Below are 12,673 nucleotides of genomic sequence, written 5' to 3' on the forward strand. Positions count from 1 at the left end.
GAACCACTTGACAACCAAATTGAACACGTGTGCCATGCAGGGTGCATGGCTCACACTTCCTTGACGCAGCACTGACACAATGTTCTTTCCATTGTCGGTCACCATGGTTACAATTTTCATTTGTCATGAAGAAAGCCATGATTCGATCTCTTGATTAATCACATGGAGCAGTTCCTCTCCTGTGTGACTCCGTTCCCCCAGGCAAACCAGATGCAGAACAGCGTGACACCGCCATGCCCTGCATATTAGGTATGCTGGAGGGGCACTGTGAATTGTCCCTGCAGTGGAGGCTGAGGACATGGTGGAGGATGAGGAGGCAGAGGCGGGCATTGTCGCAGGACCAGCGGCGTGGGAACATGGAGGCAGAAGCAGTGTCACCTGGCCAAATTGCTGCTGTGGCTGTGCATGAATCACATTCACCCAGTGGGCCGTAAAGGACATCTATTGTCCCTGACCGTATTTACAGCTCCACACGTAGGTGCTGCCGTGCACTTTGGTAGACACCGACAGGCTCAAGGACTGGCCCACCTTCTGTTCTACATATTTGTGCAGGGCTGGTACTGCCTTTTTTGCAAAGAAATCACGGCTTGGGACTCTCCACCTTGGCCTGACACAAGCCATCAGTTCTCTTCTCAGTCCTCACTTGGAAAAGGCAGGGACTGCAGCACCAGCAACTTGGACAGGAGCACATTCAGCTTCTGCGCCGTTGGATGAGTGCACGCATACTGTTGTCTCTTGGCAATCGCTTCGGTGGTCGATTGCTGACGGAATGACTGACAAGGAGTAGGAGCATCTGGACCAGCAGAAGGTGTAAATGACATACAGCTCCCTTTGGCTGAGGTGGTGTAGCCTTGACTGCCTGAAAGCAGGTGCGTCCCACTGGGTGGTGCAGAGGTTGCTGTGGCAGGCTGAACCACCAGATCGGAGCTATGGTTCTCCCAGGCCACTTTATGGTGGCAGTGCAATGTTGATGCAGGGCTGTGGTGCCAACATTGCCACCCTGGCCACGCTTCACCTTCTGCCCACAAATTCTACATATGGCCATGTTAACCTCCTCTGGCAACTTAACAAAAACTGCGACACCGCAGTAACTTCCCGGGCAGGTAGGCTCCTGCGAAGCAGGTGGTCTACCCCGGGCACGTTTGGCTCCCGACCTCCCACTGCTGCCACCCTGCTGACCACCAGCCATGCTACCACCTTGATGGCTCAGCCGCTGCTTTACAGGCAAGCTGCCACCCTCTTCCCCTGATGATGATGATGATGAAGCCCCTTCTTCACCCGGCTCCCAAGTGCGATCGGCTTCATCATCATTGAGTAGTGTATGCACATCACTGATGTCCTCCTCAACGGTCAGGAGCCTGACTGCTCGCAACACCACCTCCCACGCCACTCTTCTCATCACTACTTGCCCGCCTAGTGGAGAAAGCGGCGGATGTCTCCTCCAGATCATGGCTGGGCAGTAGCTTCTGACTGTCCTCTACTAGCTCATCCTCGCTGTATAGTGGAGCTGAGCCCACAGGATACAATACTTCTGTGGCTGAGGAAACAGCAAAGGAAAGGGGCAAGTTGAGGACAGGTGAGGGCACAGGGTCTGCTCCCAGGCTGTATAATAGGCTATTTGGAACCGCAAATAATCTTTCCCTGCACTTGTAAATGGCTTTTCTCGCACTGTCCCTAGCGCCTTCTGACGTCTCTTCCTGCACTAAGATGCTGTGAAATGATTTCTCCTATCCTTTCCCTTCACTTTTAAATAATTTTTTAAAATTTTGTAGCACAATGATGTTTTTAGTAGCGACTGCACACGTCTCTCCCTGCACTCAGAACGCTGTAAAATGTCTTAATCCAAGATGGGTGAGGCTATTTAAAGGGGTGTGACATCACAGGGCTGGCTGGCTGCTGATTGGCTGCATGCATGGCATTATAGGTCATCCCGCCTTCCCAGAGTTCCTTGCCCCAAAAATTTTTAAATATTTTTAATTATTTTTAGGTAAAATCCCACATTTGTAATAGGAAAAGTCTTTTTTTTTTTAACCAAGATAATACAGCGCTGCGTAATATGTTGGCGCTATATAAATCCTGTTTAATAATAATAATAAAAAAAATCAAGGAGTTCCCTGATATTAAAATCAGGTTTGGGATCTTCCTGAATAGAAAACAAGGCAGCGACCCTGTGTGTCCCCTCTCCTATCCATAAAAGGGCCTCTGGAATCTGATTTCCCAAAAAGAAGGGGGGAAAAAGTGTGTAGCCCTCCCCCTTTTTGGAGAAACCAGACCCACCTGCACCCAACAGTGGCAAGGGCCATGTTTGGGGGGAGGATACTTTTATTTGAAATCTGGAAGATACTCGCTGCCCACCCTAGGGAATAAGTATAGGGGTATATAGTATTCTTTAACCGTTCCCATGAAGAGTTAAACCCGCCTTAGAAATAACACCACACCATATATGAAAATATTCTATTTTTAACTGATACTTACTTGCTCATTGCCTAGATGTTATTTTTTGACTTACCTTTTGGTGTCAGTGGTCTCAGTCACCTACAGGAAACAAGCATGCAGGTAAGTGTGGCAATAAGCTGAATACCTGAGCTGCATCCTCATTCTGGGTCAGGGATTCAGAAGGTATTAAAGGCCGAGGATCAGAACACCAACGAAAGATACAAAATGCTCTGTATTCATTATTACATTTTTTATATACAAAACTGGAAGATGGACAAACAGCACAATCAGTTGTGCCACAGTGCTCATGTGCGAATAAGGAACATGCTGATAGAAGTAGAGAGCAGAACAATGGAGAGTTGAACTTATTCATCTGCAGCTTCTCAAGTACTGTTTAATCCTAGAATGGAAGATTGTAAAGTTAGGTGTGAAATGCCATGCATGAACAGAATGTATTGGAAAACAATAATCACTATTTTAGTGTATGACATGGCTTCCTTTTTCTTAGGGCTTTGGTAGTATTGGATCTGCTGGTTTTGGGCACTGCAGCCCATGTTCTCATATGGTAATGGTGTTCAGAAATGTCTGTTGTGCCAGCAGTGGCTTCTGATGATGTTGCAGAATGCAGTTATGTTATTTGGTCACAGGACATGGCTCTCCTGCTCCATCCCATAAAAAATTTCAGCAAATTATTATTATTGATAATAAACAGGATTTATATAGTGCCAACATATTACTCAGCACTGTACATTAAATAGGGGTTGCAAATGACAGACGAATACAGACAGTGACACAGGAGGAGAGGCTTTTACAGTCTAGGAGGTTGGGGAAATATCATACAATAGGAGGAGGGATATGTAGTGGTGAGAAGTAGTGATGGTTTCAAAAGACAGAAGACGGGTAGGCAAGTTTGAAAACATAAGTTCTGAGTGCTCTTCTAATTAGACTTTCGTCAATGCTGACATCTCTTTTTGGCACATAGGTTTGCTGGAAATATTGTAGAATAATCTGAGATACTTCCCAAATTTTCTTGAGTTTTGGTGCAGGATGGGTAGTCTCATCAAATTCTTTCTTGTTTGCGAAATGCAGGTACTTCATGATTAGAGAAAAACGGTATTCTGGCATGACTGTGCCAAAGAATGGAGTGGCAATCATTTTGTTCTTGGACCAGTACCACTTCTGCACGGGTTTGCCCACAACTCCCTGCAGGATCACCAAGCCCAAAAACAGCCAAATGTCATCCTTGGTCACAGGTTCCCACTTTCTGCTTCTAGCAAACCTCAGGTGTGGAGCACCTTGTTGTTGTCCAGCGTACCTGCATAAAACAAAATAAAAAAAGTTTTTAGGATATGTTCTTTTATAGTATGAAGGTGGCATGTAATATGTTAGCAAACACAGAGCAGCATATATGTTTGCATAAAAAAAAATTTTAAATAGCAAACAGAGCAGCATACATGTTGGTATGACAAAATGTAAAAAGTTGGCACAGAGCAGCACACGTTGGCAAACATTTTCAAAAAGTTAGCAAATACAGAGCAGCATACATGTTGGCATAAAAATAAAATTAGCAAAAAATTTAAAAAGTTAGCAAATACAAGAGCAGCTTACCTGTTTGTCTCTGCAACAATTTTTTCGATAACTTCAGTGGTGGTCGCATTCAGCCTCAATTTTCATCCCAGGTACGCCGATAAATGGAAATCTTGGCGGTGCTGCCTGCAACTTCTCTACTGTCTGCTTTTGCCCATTCTGCCCGCTTACATGATTACTGGAGATACTGCTTTCCTACTGAAAAACAATACACGTTTTTCTCCCATGTCCACGCTTCCCAGTCCAGAATTGATTACTTATTCTGCTCAGAATCCCTCTTAACGTTTGTAGATAAACTGGAAATTTTAACCATCGCTCTATCAGACCATGCCCCTTGTTGGAAATGACCAAAATTGATATGAGTGGTGACTCGTATGTAAATACAATTCTGCCTTCTTGGAAACAAACTATAAACCTCATTATCTGTCTGGACAGATGCAGTCCCTTAAACATCAAAGGATTGCTTAACAGAGACAATGATTGATCTTCCATGAGTGCAGGCCTGAGGATCATTAACACCTTGGCCAGTTTGACTATTTGGTGTCAATTTCTGCCCAAACCTGTTCACTATAACTTCAGTCTTCCTGGAGGGGGCAGGGGTATGTGACAACAATCCCAAGCCTGGGACAAAGACAATCTGTGTGACCTCTTGATCAAGACTTCACCAAGGATGAATCAACAATGTGATTCGCTCTGGACCTGCAGCGGGGTGTGGTTCAAGGAGAGAAAACCTTGGTGTGTATGGTTGTGTGAGAGATTGACCATGTGCTAGAGATAGAGCTAGACCCCTCTTCTTCCCCTTTCCTATATACCCTTTACCTTCTTCCCTTTTGTATTGAAAATCATATGTAAATATTATCCTAAGCTGTAAATAAACCTTTCCCTTTTGTAAGATCTATTGGTCCGTCGTTAAATCCAAGGCACCCCAAACAGAGCACATTCTACACCCCTATTGCAGTGACTTTGAGGGAGGTCAAACCTAAAGGGGTCTCCTGGTTGTGGAAATGTCCCTCCTATCTGGGCGTGAATTCGGCCTTTCAGGCGGAATTGAAATCTGCGTGGCATACCTACACGGACACAAATTTGGTTCATAAAGATAATCCTATTTTGTTCTGGGAAGCGGGGAAGGCATACATGAGAGGCAGGATTATTTCATATGTGGCATCTAAAAAAAACTAAAACCAGGGCAGCCTATATAGAAGCCTTACAAGCTTTAGGCAATGCACACGATGCTTTCCTAGCCGACCCATCTCCTGTCCATAAGCAATCTTGGCTGACAGCCAAAGCTGTATTTGATACCTGGGCGGAAAAACAAGAATTGTTTCAAAGGCAATATATGGATCTGCGCCTTCAAAAATTTGGCAATAAGGCAGGGAAATTACTTGCGAAGCTCACCCGCCCCTACTGTAGCCAAGCCTTTATTCCAACTATGTACGATGGAATGGGGAACCTTGAGAACGATCCCAAAGGTATCAATGGGATTCTGGAAATGTTTTATAGGGATCTTTACAAGAATCAGGAGATACAACCTAGTGCAGAAACTGCTTGTTTCGATGGTGTGCAGGTACCCACTCTAACTGACGAGCAGGTAGAGTCCCTTGACGCTGACATTACAGAAAAGGAATTGCAAGGAGCCATCTCCTCTCTAGTAAATGGTAAGGCCCCTGGTCCTGATGGGTTGACAGCAGAATATTATAAAATACTTCAGGAAGATATTGCAGAGGATTTAGGCAATGTCTATAAAACAATGTGGCAGACAGGAACATACCTCCCCTCAGACAAAGAGGCTTATATTAAAGTTCTGCCAAAACCTGGCAAAGATCCCCAACAGCCAGCGTCCTATCGACCAATTTCACTAATAAACTTGGATGCTAAACTACTTTCCAAAATCTTGGCTGACAGACTGGTGCGTTACCCACCGAGTATTATTTCACCTATGCAGGTGGGATTTGTCAAAGGGAGATCAGCAGTTACCAACATACATAGGGTGCTTTCAGTTCTGGCACCTGGCTATAATATTATTAGACTTGGCTATAATAAGTATTTATGCTGAAAAAGCGTTTGATAACGTGCACATCCCATGGTTGTTCAAAGTGCTTAATAGAATTGGTATAAGAGGACCTTTCTATGATTTATTAGGAGCCATGTAATCTGATCCCCAAGCTCGAATACACCGGGCTTCCTATCCCATACCATACCATTGGGCCGAGACACAAGGCAAGGGTGCCCTCTCTCGCCACTATTGTTTAATTTGACAATAGAACCCCTGTTACGTTATATAGAAAACACAACCTCCCTTCACTGGATAACAAGGCATGATACAGAAATAAGGGCTGCATTTTTCGCAGATGATATTTTACTGTTCACTTCCAATTCCACAGCATACATAAATACTATTTAACATATATTAACCCTCTTTGGAAAGGTAGCAGGCTTGAAAATCAATTTTTCAAAGAGTGAGATGCTTCCCCTGACTAATATCAGAGACAGGCGGTGGATATCAACCTCACCTTTAACGGTTGTCAAAGACGATATTAAATATTTGGGGATACATATAGGCAGGTCCCCCATGTCTCTATATAAACTCAACTACCCGCCAATATTTCAAAAAATACAAAACGAAATAAGAATGTGGGAGAGGCTGCCATTGTCATTCATTGGGCGATGCCACCTTGTCAAGATGGTATCTTTTCCACATTTATTGTATCCGCTACAAACCACTTCTATTGAAGCATGCTGACATAAAAGCTCTAAATGAGTTCTTTTCCAGATTTTTATGGCTGGGAAGGAGGCCTCGGATAAAGTTACCTAAATTACAACTCCCAGTGTTGGAAGGGGGTGTTAATTTCCCAAACATCAAGCTTTATAATGTAGCCTGCACTAGTTACCATATCATGGATTGGATCAAGGATACCTCCTATTACTCCAACACAGAATTGGAAAAAGCATTGGTCCATCCTTGGCACTTAGTAGCACTTTTACATAATAAAATTTCACAACTTCCACAACACCTTAAATGCAACATACTGGTAAGGGATATGATACTTACGTGAAAGGAACTCAGACGTAAAATGGAGTTACCATGTTCTTTGTCTAAATATTTGCTGATTCAAGGCAACCCCCAGTTCTGCCAAGGTTTGGACCATAGTTGTTACGGAGTCAGGGCAGCAAAGGGCCTACGGACCGTGGGTGATTTTTTTCTCGCCAGATCTTCCATGACCGGTAACTTTGAGGGTGTTGGTTCGGCAGTATGCCCTACCCCTTCAGGCCGCACACCCACTATATTACCTACAATTTTGGGAATTCTGTAAGGCGATACTATTGAATCCGACTAAGGTGGTGGACAGATTTGATAATCTGCTCTCTGTAACACCTCCTTCCATATCATCCATTTATCCGAGATTACTAATGCTCTACTCTAAATCTCTTTCGGCTGGGTTGTCCCAAGGTTGGCAAAAAGACTTTGATATCCCAGCCCTGTATGATAAAATAGTGCAGGGATATCTTGCAGTAAGACAGACTACTCCAAACGAATTGTGGAGAGAAACACAATTTAAGATTGTCCACAGAGCCTATAAGGTATTCCGCCTGCTTACTGAGGAACACCTCAATGCCCCGACCAGGCAAACTAAATGTTTGAGATGTGTTTGCGAAAAGGTGACGCTCAAACATAACCTGTGGGAATGTACCACAATCCAATTGTTGTGGACTGAGGTCCTATCCTATATTAGGAAAGTAACGAACCTAAAGTTGATAATGGAACCTCTTCTATGTGTGTTTGGGAACTGGGATGTACAGGTATGCAAACTAGCTAAGGGGACAAAAGACTGGATATCCTTGTGTTTACTGGCTTCCTGTAGGGCAATAATGCTACAGTGGATTCAAGCAGATCCTTCCCGGTTGAAACTGATAGAATCTTCAATGGATATGTTATACCGTAGGGATTTGTTAGAGGTGGCAGACGCAGATGAAAAAGCTGTGACAACATTTTTTGATAAATGGTATGCTTATATGGAATATTCCTTGGAGCCAGCTGAATTGTGCCATTATTGTTTGTTTTCTTTTACTCTGGCTTAGTACTGTTCTGATGATAATTTGGGTATTATTTTATACATTGTCTTTTCTGTGTCTATAAATAAAGTTTATAAAAAAAAGATTGATTCTTAGATATGTAAAAAAAACACCCTTATATATGCTCTAATATGATCGATTTTTTATATATATTTTTATAATTTCTTATATATATTCATTTATATATATATATATATATATATATATATATATATATTTTTTATTATATAGCCACGAGCTATATATACAGCCGCAAGCTCATTCAGTTGCTGAATTTCACGACAGCTACCGATTTCAGATCGCGAATACGAATGCGCGAGCGAGCTTCTGATTTTGCTTGATGAATCAGGGCCCATGTGCGCACAGGTTCAGAATCGTCACTCAGTTCACTTTCGCTGTCCGATGACAGATTTCCTGGTGAATCACTATCGCTTAATTTCACAAGGGACTCCAAATTGCTATCGCTGCTTTCAAATTCCTCCAAAACAGCACTTGCGCGGGCGAGATGCCATTTGGATGCCATGCGGTCTCCAGCAATCAGTCAGGAACAATCAAGGTCAAAGACAAAGTGATAAAATGATACATTCAAGAAGTGATTTATAAATCATCGAAAGGTCAAATCTTGGTGCACTAAAATGTGTTTTGATACTTTTATTTAGTGTTTTTTTGTGCATTCAGCTGTAAAAACAATATTTAAAAGAAGAATACATAGTAATCTGCTTTTAAATTTCTCGCCCCCAGAATCCATCATCCCCAATGGCTGATGCGATGGGGATGTCCCCGCCCTGCTCACTCTCCTGCTCGCATCATACAGAGGCTGATCTCCGGGTGATGCGAGCAGCTGCAGTAGATTCAGGGGGTGCTGCCAAATCTCCGCTGGCATCACCCCAGGTATTTACTGTTGGTGATCGCATCTGCAGTTAAATGCGATGCACCATGCAGAAATCCTGCATGGTGCATCGCATCTAACTGCAGATGCTTGCAGTGGGGTGCTGGGGGCCCGGGCGGTATTTAAAAGCAGATTACTTGGTAATCTGCTTTTAAATTTCCCGCCCGCCACACCCCCCGACGGAGAAGTGCCCCGGCATCACAGCGGGATTGTGCAATCGCCGCTAGAGCGCAGGGCTAAGGTAAGGGGGACCCCCAAAGTTACCCCGAGTGTGACTCTGGGTTACCGCGTTTTCTGCAAAATATTCTTTTTTATTATTATTATAATAACTATAGTAATTACAATTATATTTTGTTTCAATCAGTTTTATTAAGTTTTCAGAGAAAAAAATAACAGGTAAACATAACAAAAAGAATCATATATACAACACATACATCATGTCAAACATAACATTGTAGGCCTCGAATTAACAGACATATAATACCAGGAAGCTGCATATACCCCCAAAAAAATGACAAAAAAACATAACAGTTCTAAAGGGATCATATAGCACATAAACCTGTACAAAAACAGCTACATATCCGCTAGTGGAAGCGTCTGGCATAGGGTGTAAACCAATATTCTTATTCTTAAACACACACACAGATATATACATGAGAAGCAAACAAAAGAATGTATGTGTGCTTGTGACTTTTGTGGAAAAATCTAGTCTGATGGCAAAGCCGAGGCTTCGTGCATAGACAGTAACAAGATTTACCCGCAGGTCCCTCCTCAGATCAGGCATCGCAAGCTTTTATATAGGCACCTATGTAGAGGAGCTGAACTCGGTTAACTCTTGCCCAACAGGAAAGAAATAAGTGATTTTAAAATATGCTTTTTTTCTTAGCGCATATAGATGTTTTAAACATTTGAACAGCACAAACATTTTTTTGGGGGCTAAGGGTAATATGTGTGCCATTAGAAAAAATGCTTTTTGAGGGGAACAGTGACTTTTAATGCAAGCTTGCCAATGTAAAACTGCCAGGGATGCGCAGCTCCAGCCGCGAGCTTATTCAGTTGCTGATCGCGAATACGAATGCGCGAGTGACCTTCTGATTTTGCTTGATGAATCAGGGCCAATGTGTTCAGCCCATCTGTGACTGGGTTTGTTTTGATGTTTTATTCACTCCCATATAGGAGTTCTATTGAACAAAGTTAATTAACCAAAATCCGCCTATATCTGGGCAGATTTAATGGTTTACACTTCTCCCATATTACAGTCTCTTGCTGGGTGCCAGAGTAAGCTCCGGACAAGCAAATCCTGATTATCCATAATGGATGATCAAACAGAGGATGAGGGGGAGACCTGGAGTCCCTTGTGGGTGATTCTGATGTCCAAGTGCACCCTAAAGGGGGCTTTAAGTTAATTAACTGTTAATTCACCCTTATTACTCGAAACTTCACGCACGCGCGGTACAACCTAATTATCCTGGACATTAACTCATTTTAGGATGGACAGGAGACAGCGCTGGTCCTATTTTGGACGGCTGCCCCATGCTCTTCCCCTTTTTTTTCTCCTTCTGGAAGTTAGACAAGTGTAAGTACCTACCTTTTTTCTCTTTTTTTCTCTTTTATTACTCGAACACAAGTTGAATTAGGATCTTTAAGATAAAACTAAAGTACAAATTTTTCTGTCAGGATTCCTTTCCATATTATTTGGAAAGACCCTTTAACTGTTTATAAAGCATCACATATTCCTAAGGTATGTCCATAACTCTTTGTATTTATCTGTATAATTAACATTAATATTTCCGTGAAATAAAATTTTAGTATGAAGTATGAATTTCTTTTTTCACAGACCTCAATCCACAATATAAGGATAAACATCTGTCAGCTTTTCCATTATCTAACACAGGGGTCGGCCAGATATGGCCTAGCCAGAAATTCGTTCCGGCCTAACGCCCCCTGCCCTAATGTCGGCCGGCAACCCGTGGAAGGCGGAGCTGCGGGTTGCCGGCCAGATCTGCCAGGGGTCGTTAGGAACTACCGAAGCCCCCCTATTTTCCTTAGCCAGCAGTGTTACCCAGGCTGCCGCTGTAAATTGGGAACGCTCCCTGATGGTAAATTTCACTTCAGGGGGCATTCCCTGGTGGTGGGCGCTGCTAATAGGTGGGATTCATAGTCCGGCCTAGTGTGCTCCTGCCCACCACTGAAATGGCCTAGTGGCCATAAAAGTTTGCCAATCCCTGATCTAAGACTTTAAAACCAAGGTGCGCCATCTTGTGGATGTTCCGTATATTACATCTAATCTGTTATTTGTAGTACACAGAATTTGTTTCTTCAATATCACCTAATTTGATAAAATCCCTACAGTTTAATACAGTAAATTATCTATATTAGCCTAAATGTGTTTGACTCTGTGATAGATACATATATCTCTTATTAATTTCTCTCTTTTTTGATACCTCCTCTCTAGATTATCTCATTTAATAGGCAACAAGGTATATGAATCCCAGCCTAATCATGCTATCTAGTGAGATGTTGTTCTAACCTTAAGCAGTTGAAAAACGACAGATCCCCAACTAATAAAATACAGCCTAATTAAGACAAATCAAAATCATTTTAGCTTTCTTCATTTAGCTTCCACCACACTTTTCCTAATTACATCTGTCTCCAAATATTAAATTACTTACTGGATACTTTTTGTACCTAATCACAGAGCCTCCAAACTTACCATCTCCTTGTCATTTCCTATTTGGAGTATATTGGGCATACATTCTCTTTTTTCCCTTGAGGTCATTATACCAAGTAAGTCAATGCTTTGCAATACTGAGTGAAATTATATTTGTCAACTAATTTAATGTTCATGCAAACTTATACTGATTGATGTAATTTTAGGGTTTTAAAATCCCCTGAGGAAGCCCACAAGGGTGAAATGCATTGGAAGAGACAAACTTATTTTTGGCATAATTGATCTACAAAAAAATTGGACTTGTGAGAGTATCTCAAAAAACAATGTTTGGTCAAATCTGACGGGTTATGTCAGCATTTGCCTTCTTTTAAAAAATTTGTGCTGTGTATATAATTATATATTTTATTAAGATGAATAAATGATTTTAAGATAACTAACTAACTTTGCCATAAAGAGACGCTTTTTCTTTCATCTCCCTTTTCCTCAGATATTATTATTTGGCTTGGCAACTACCTCAGTAGTACTAAATCGCTGGGGGATTATTCTTCTAGTGTGTAGTTGTTGCAGGCAGTATAGCATTTACCATGGTGGCTAGACTTCACATTTAGTCAGTGTGAACCTGTTCTCATCTGTTATGAGATTGAGCTGCCATGCCTGATGTTCTAGAGTAAGGGTGGCCAACCTATGTCCCGCAGGCCACATCAAGCCCGTGCAGCTGCCAGATCTAGCCCTCTCCTGATTCCCCTCTGCTTTCTCGTTGTCTTGGGGAAGGGGGGATAGAACACGTGCAAATCCCATATATTTCAAGGAGTTTGTGGTACCAGGAGAGTTACCATGTACCATAGACCTGGCAATCAGCTGTGGCTGCTTCTTGCCTACCTAGTACTGTGAGATAATCTGAGCAGCAGCATGAGAGCTGTGTCCATGCAACTGTCATTATTCCCATGTATAAATCCTTATATTTCCTACAGTGTCATAGAAACATGAAATGTTTGGGGTACATGCGATCTTGAGAGCTA

The sequence above is a fragment of the Pyxicephalus adspersus genome, chromosome 12 (assembly GCF_032062135.1).
Source record: "Pyxicephalus adspersus chromosome 12, UCB_Pads_2.0, whole genome shotgun sequence".
NCBI classification, from domain to species: domain Eukaryota; kingdom Metazoa; phylum Chordata; class Amphibia; order Anura; family Pyxicephalidae; genus Pyxicephalus; species Pyxicephalus adspersus.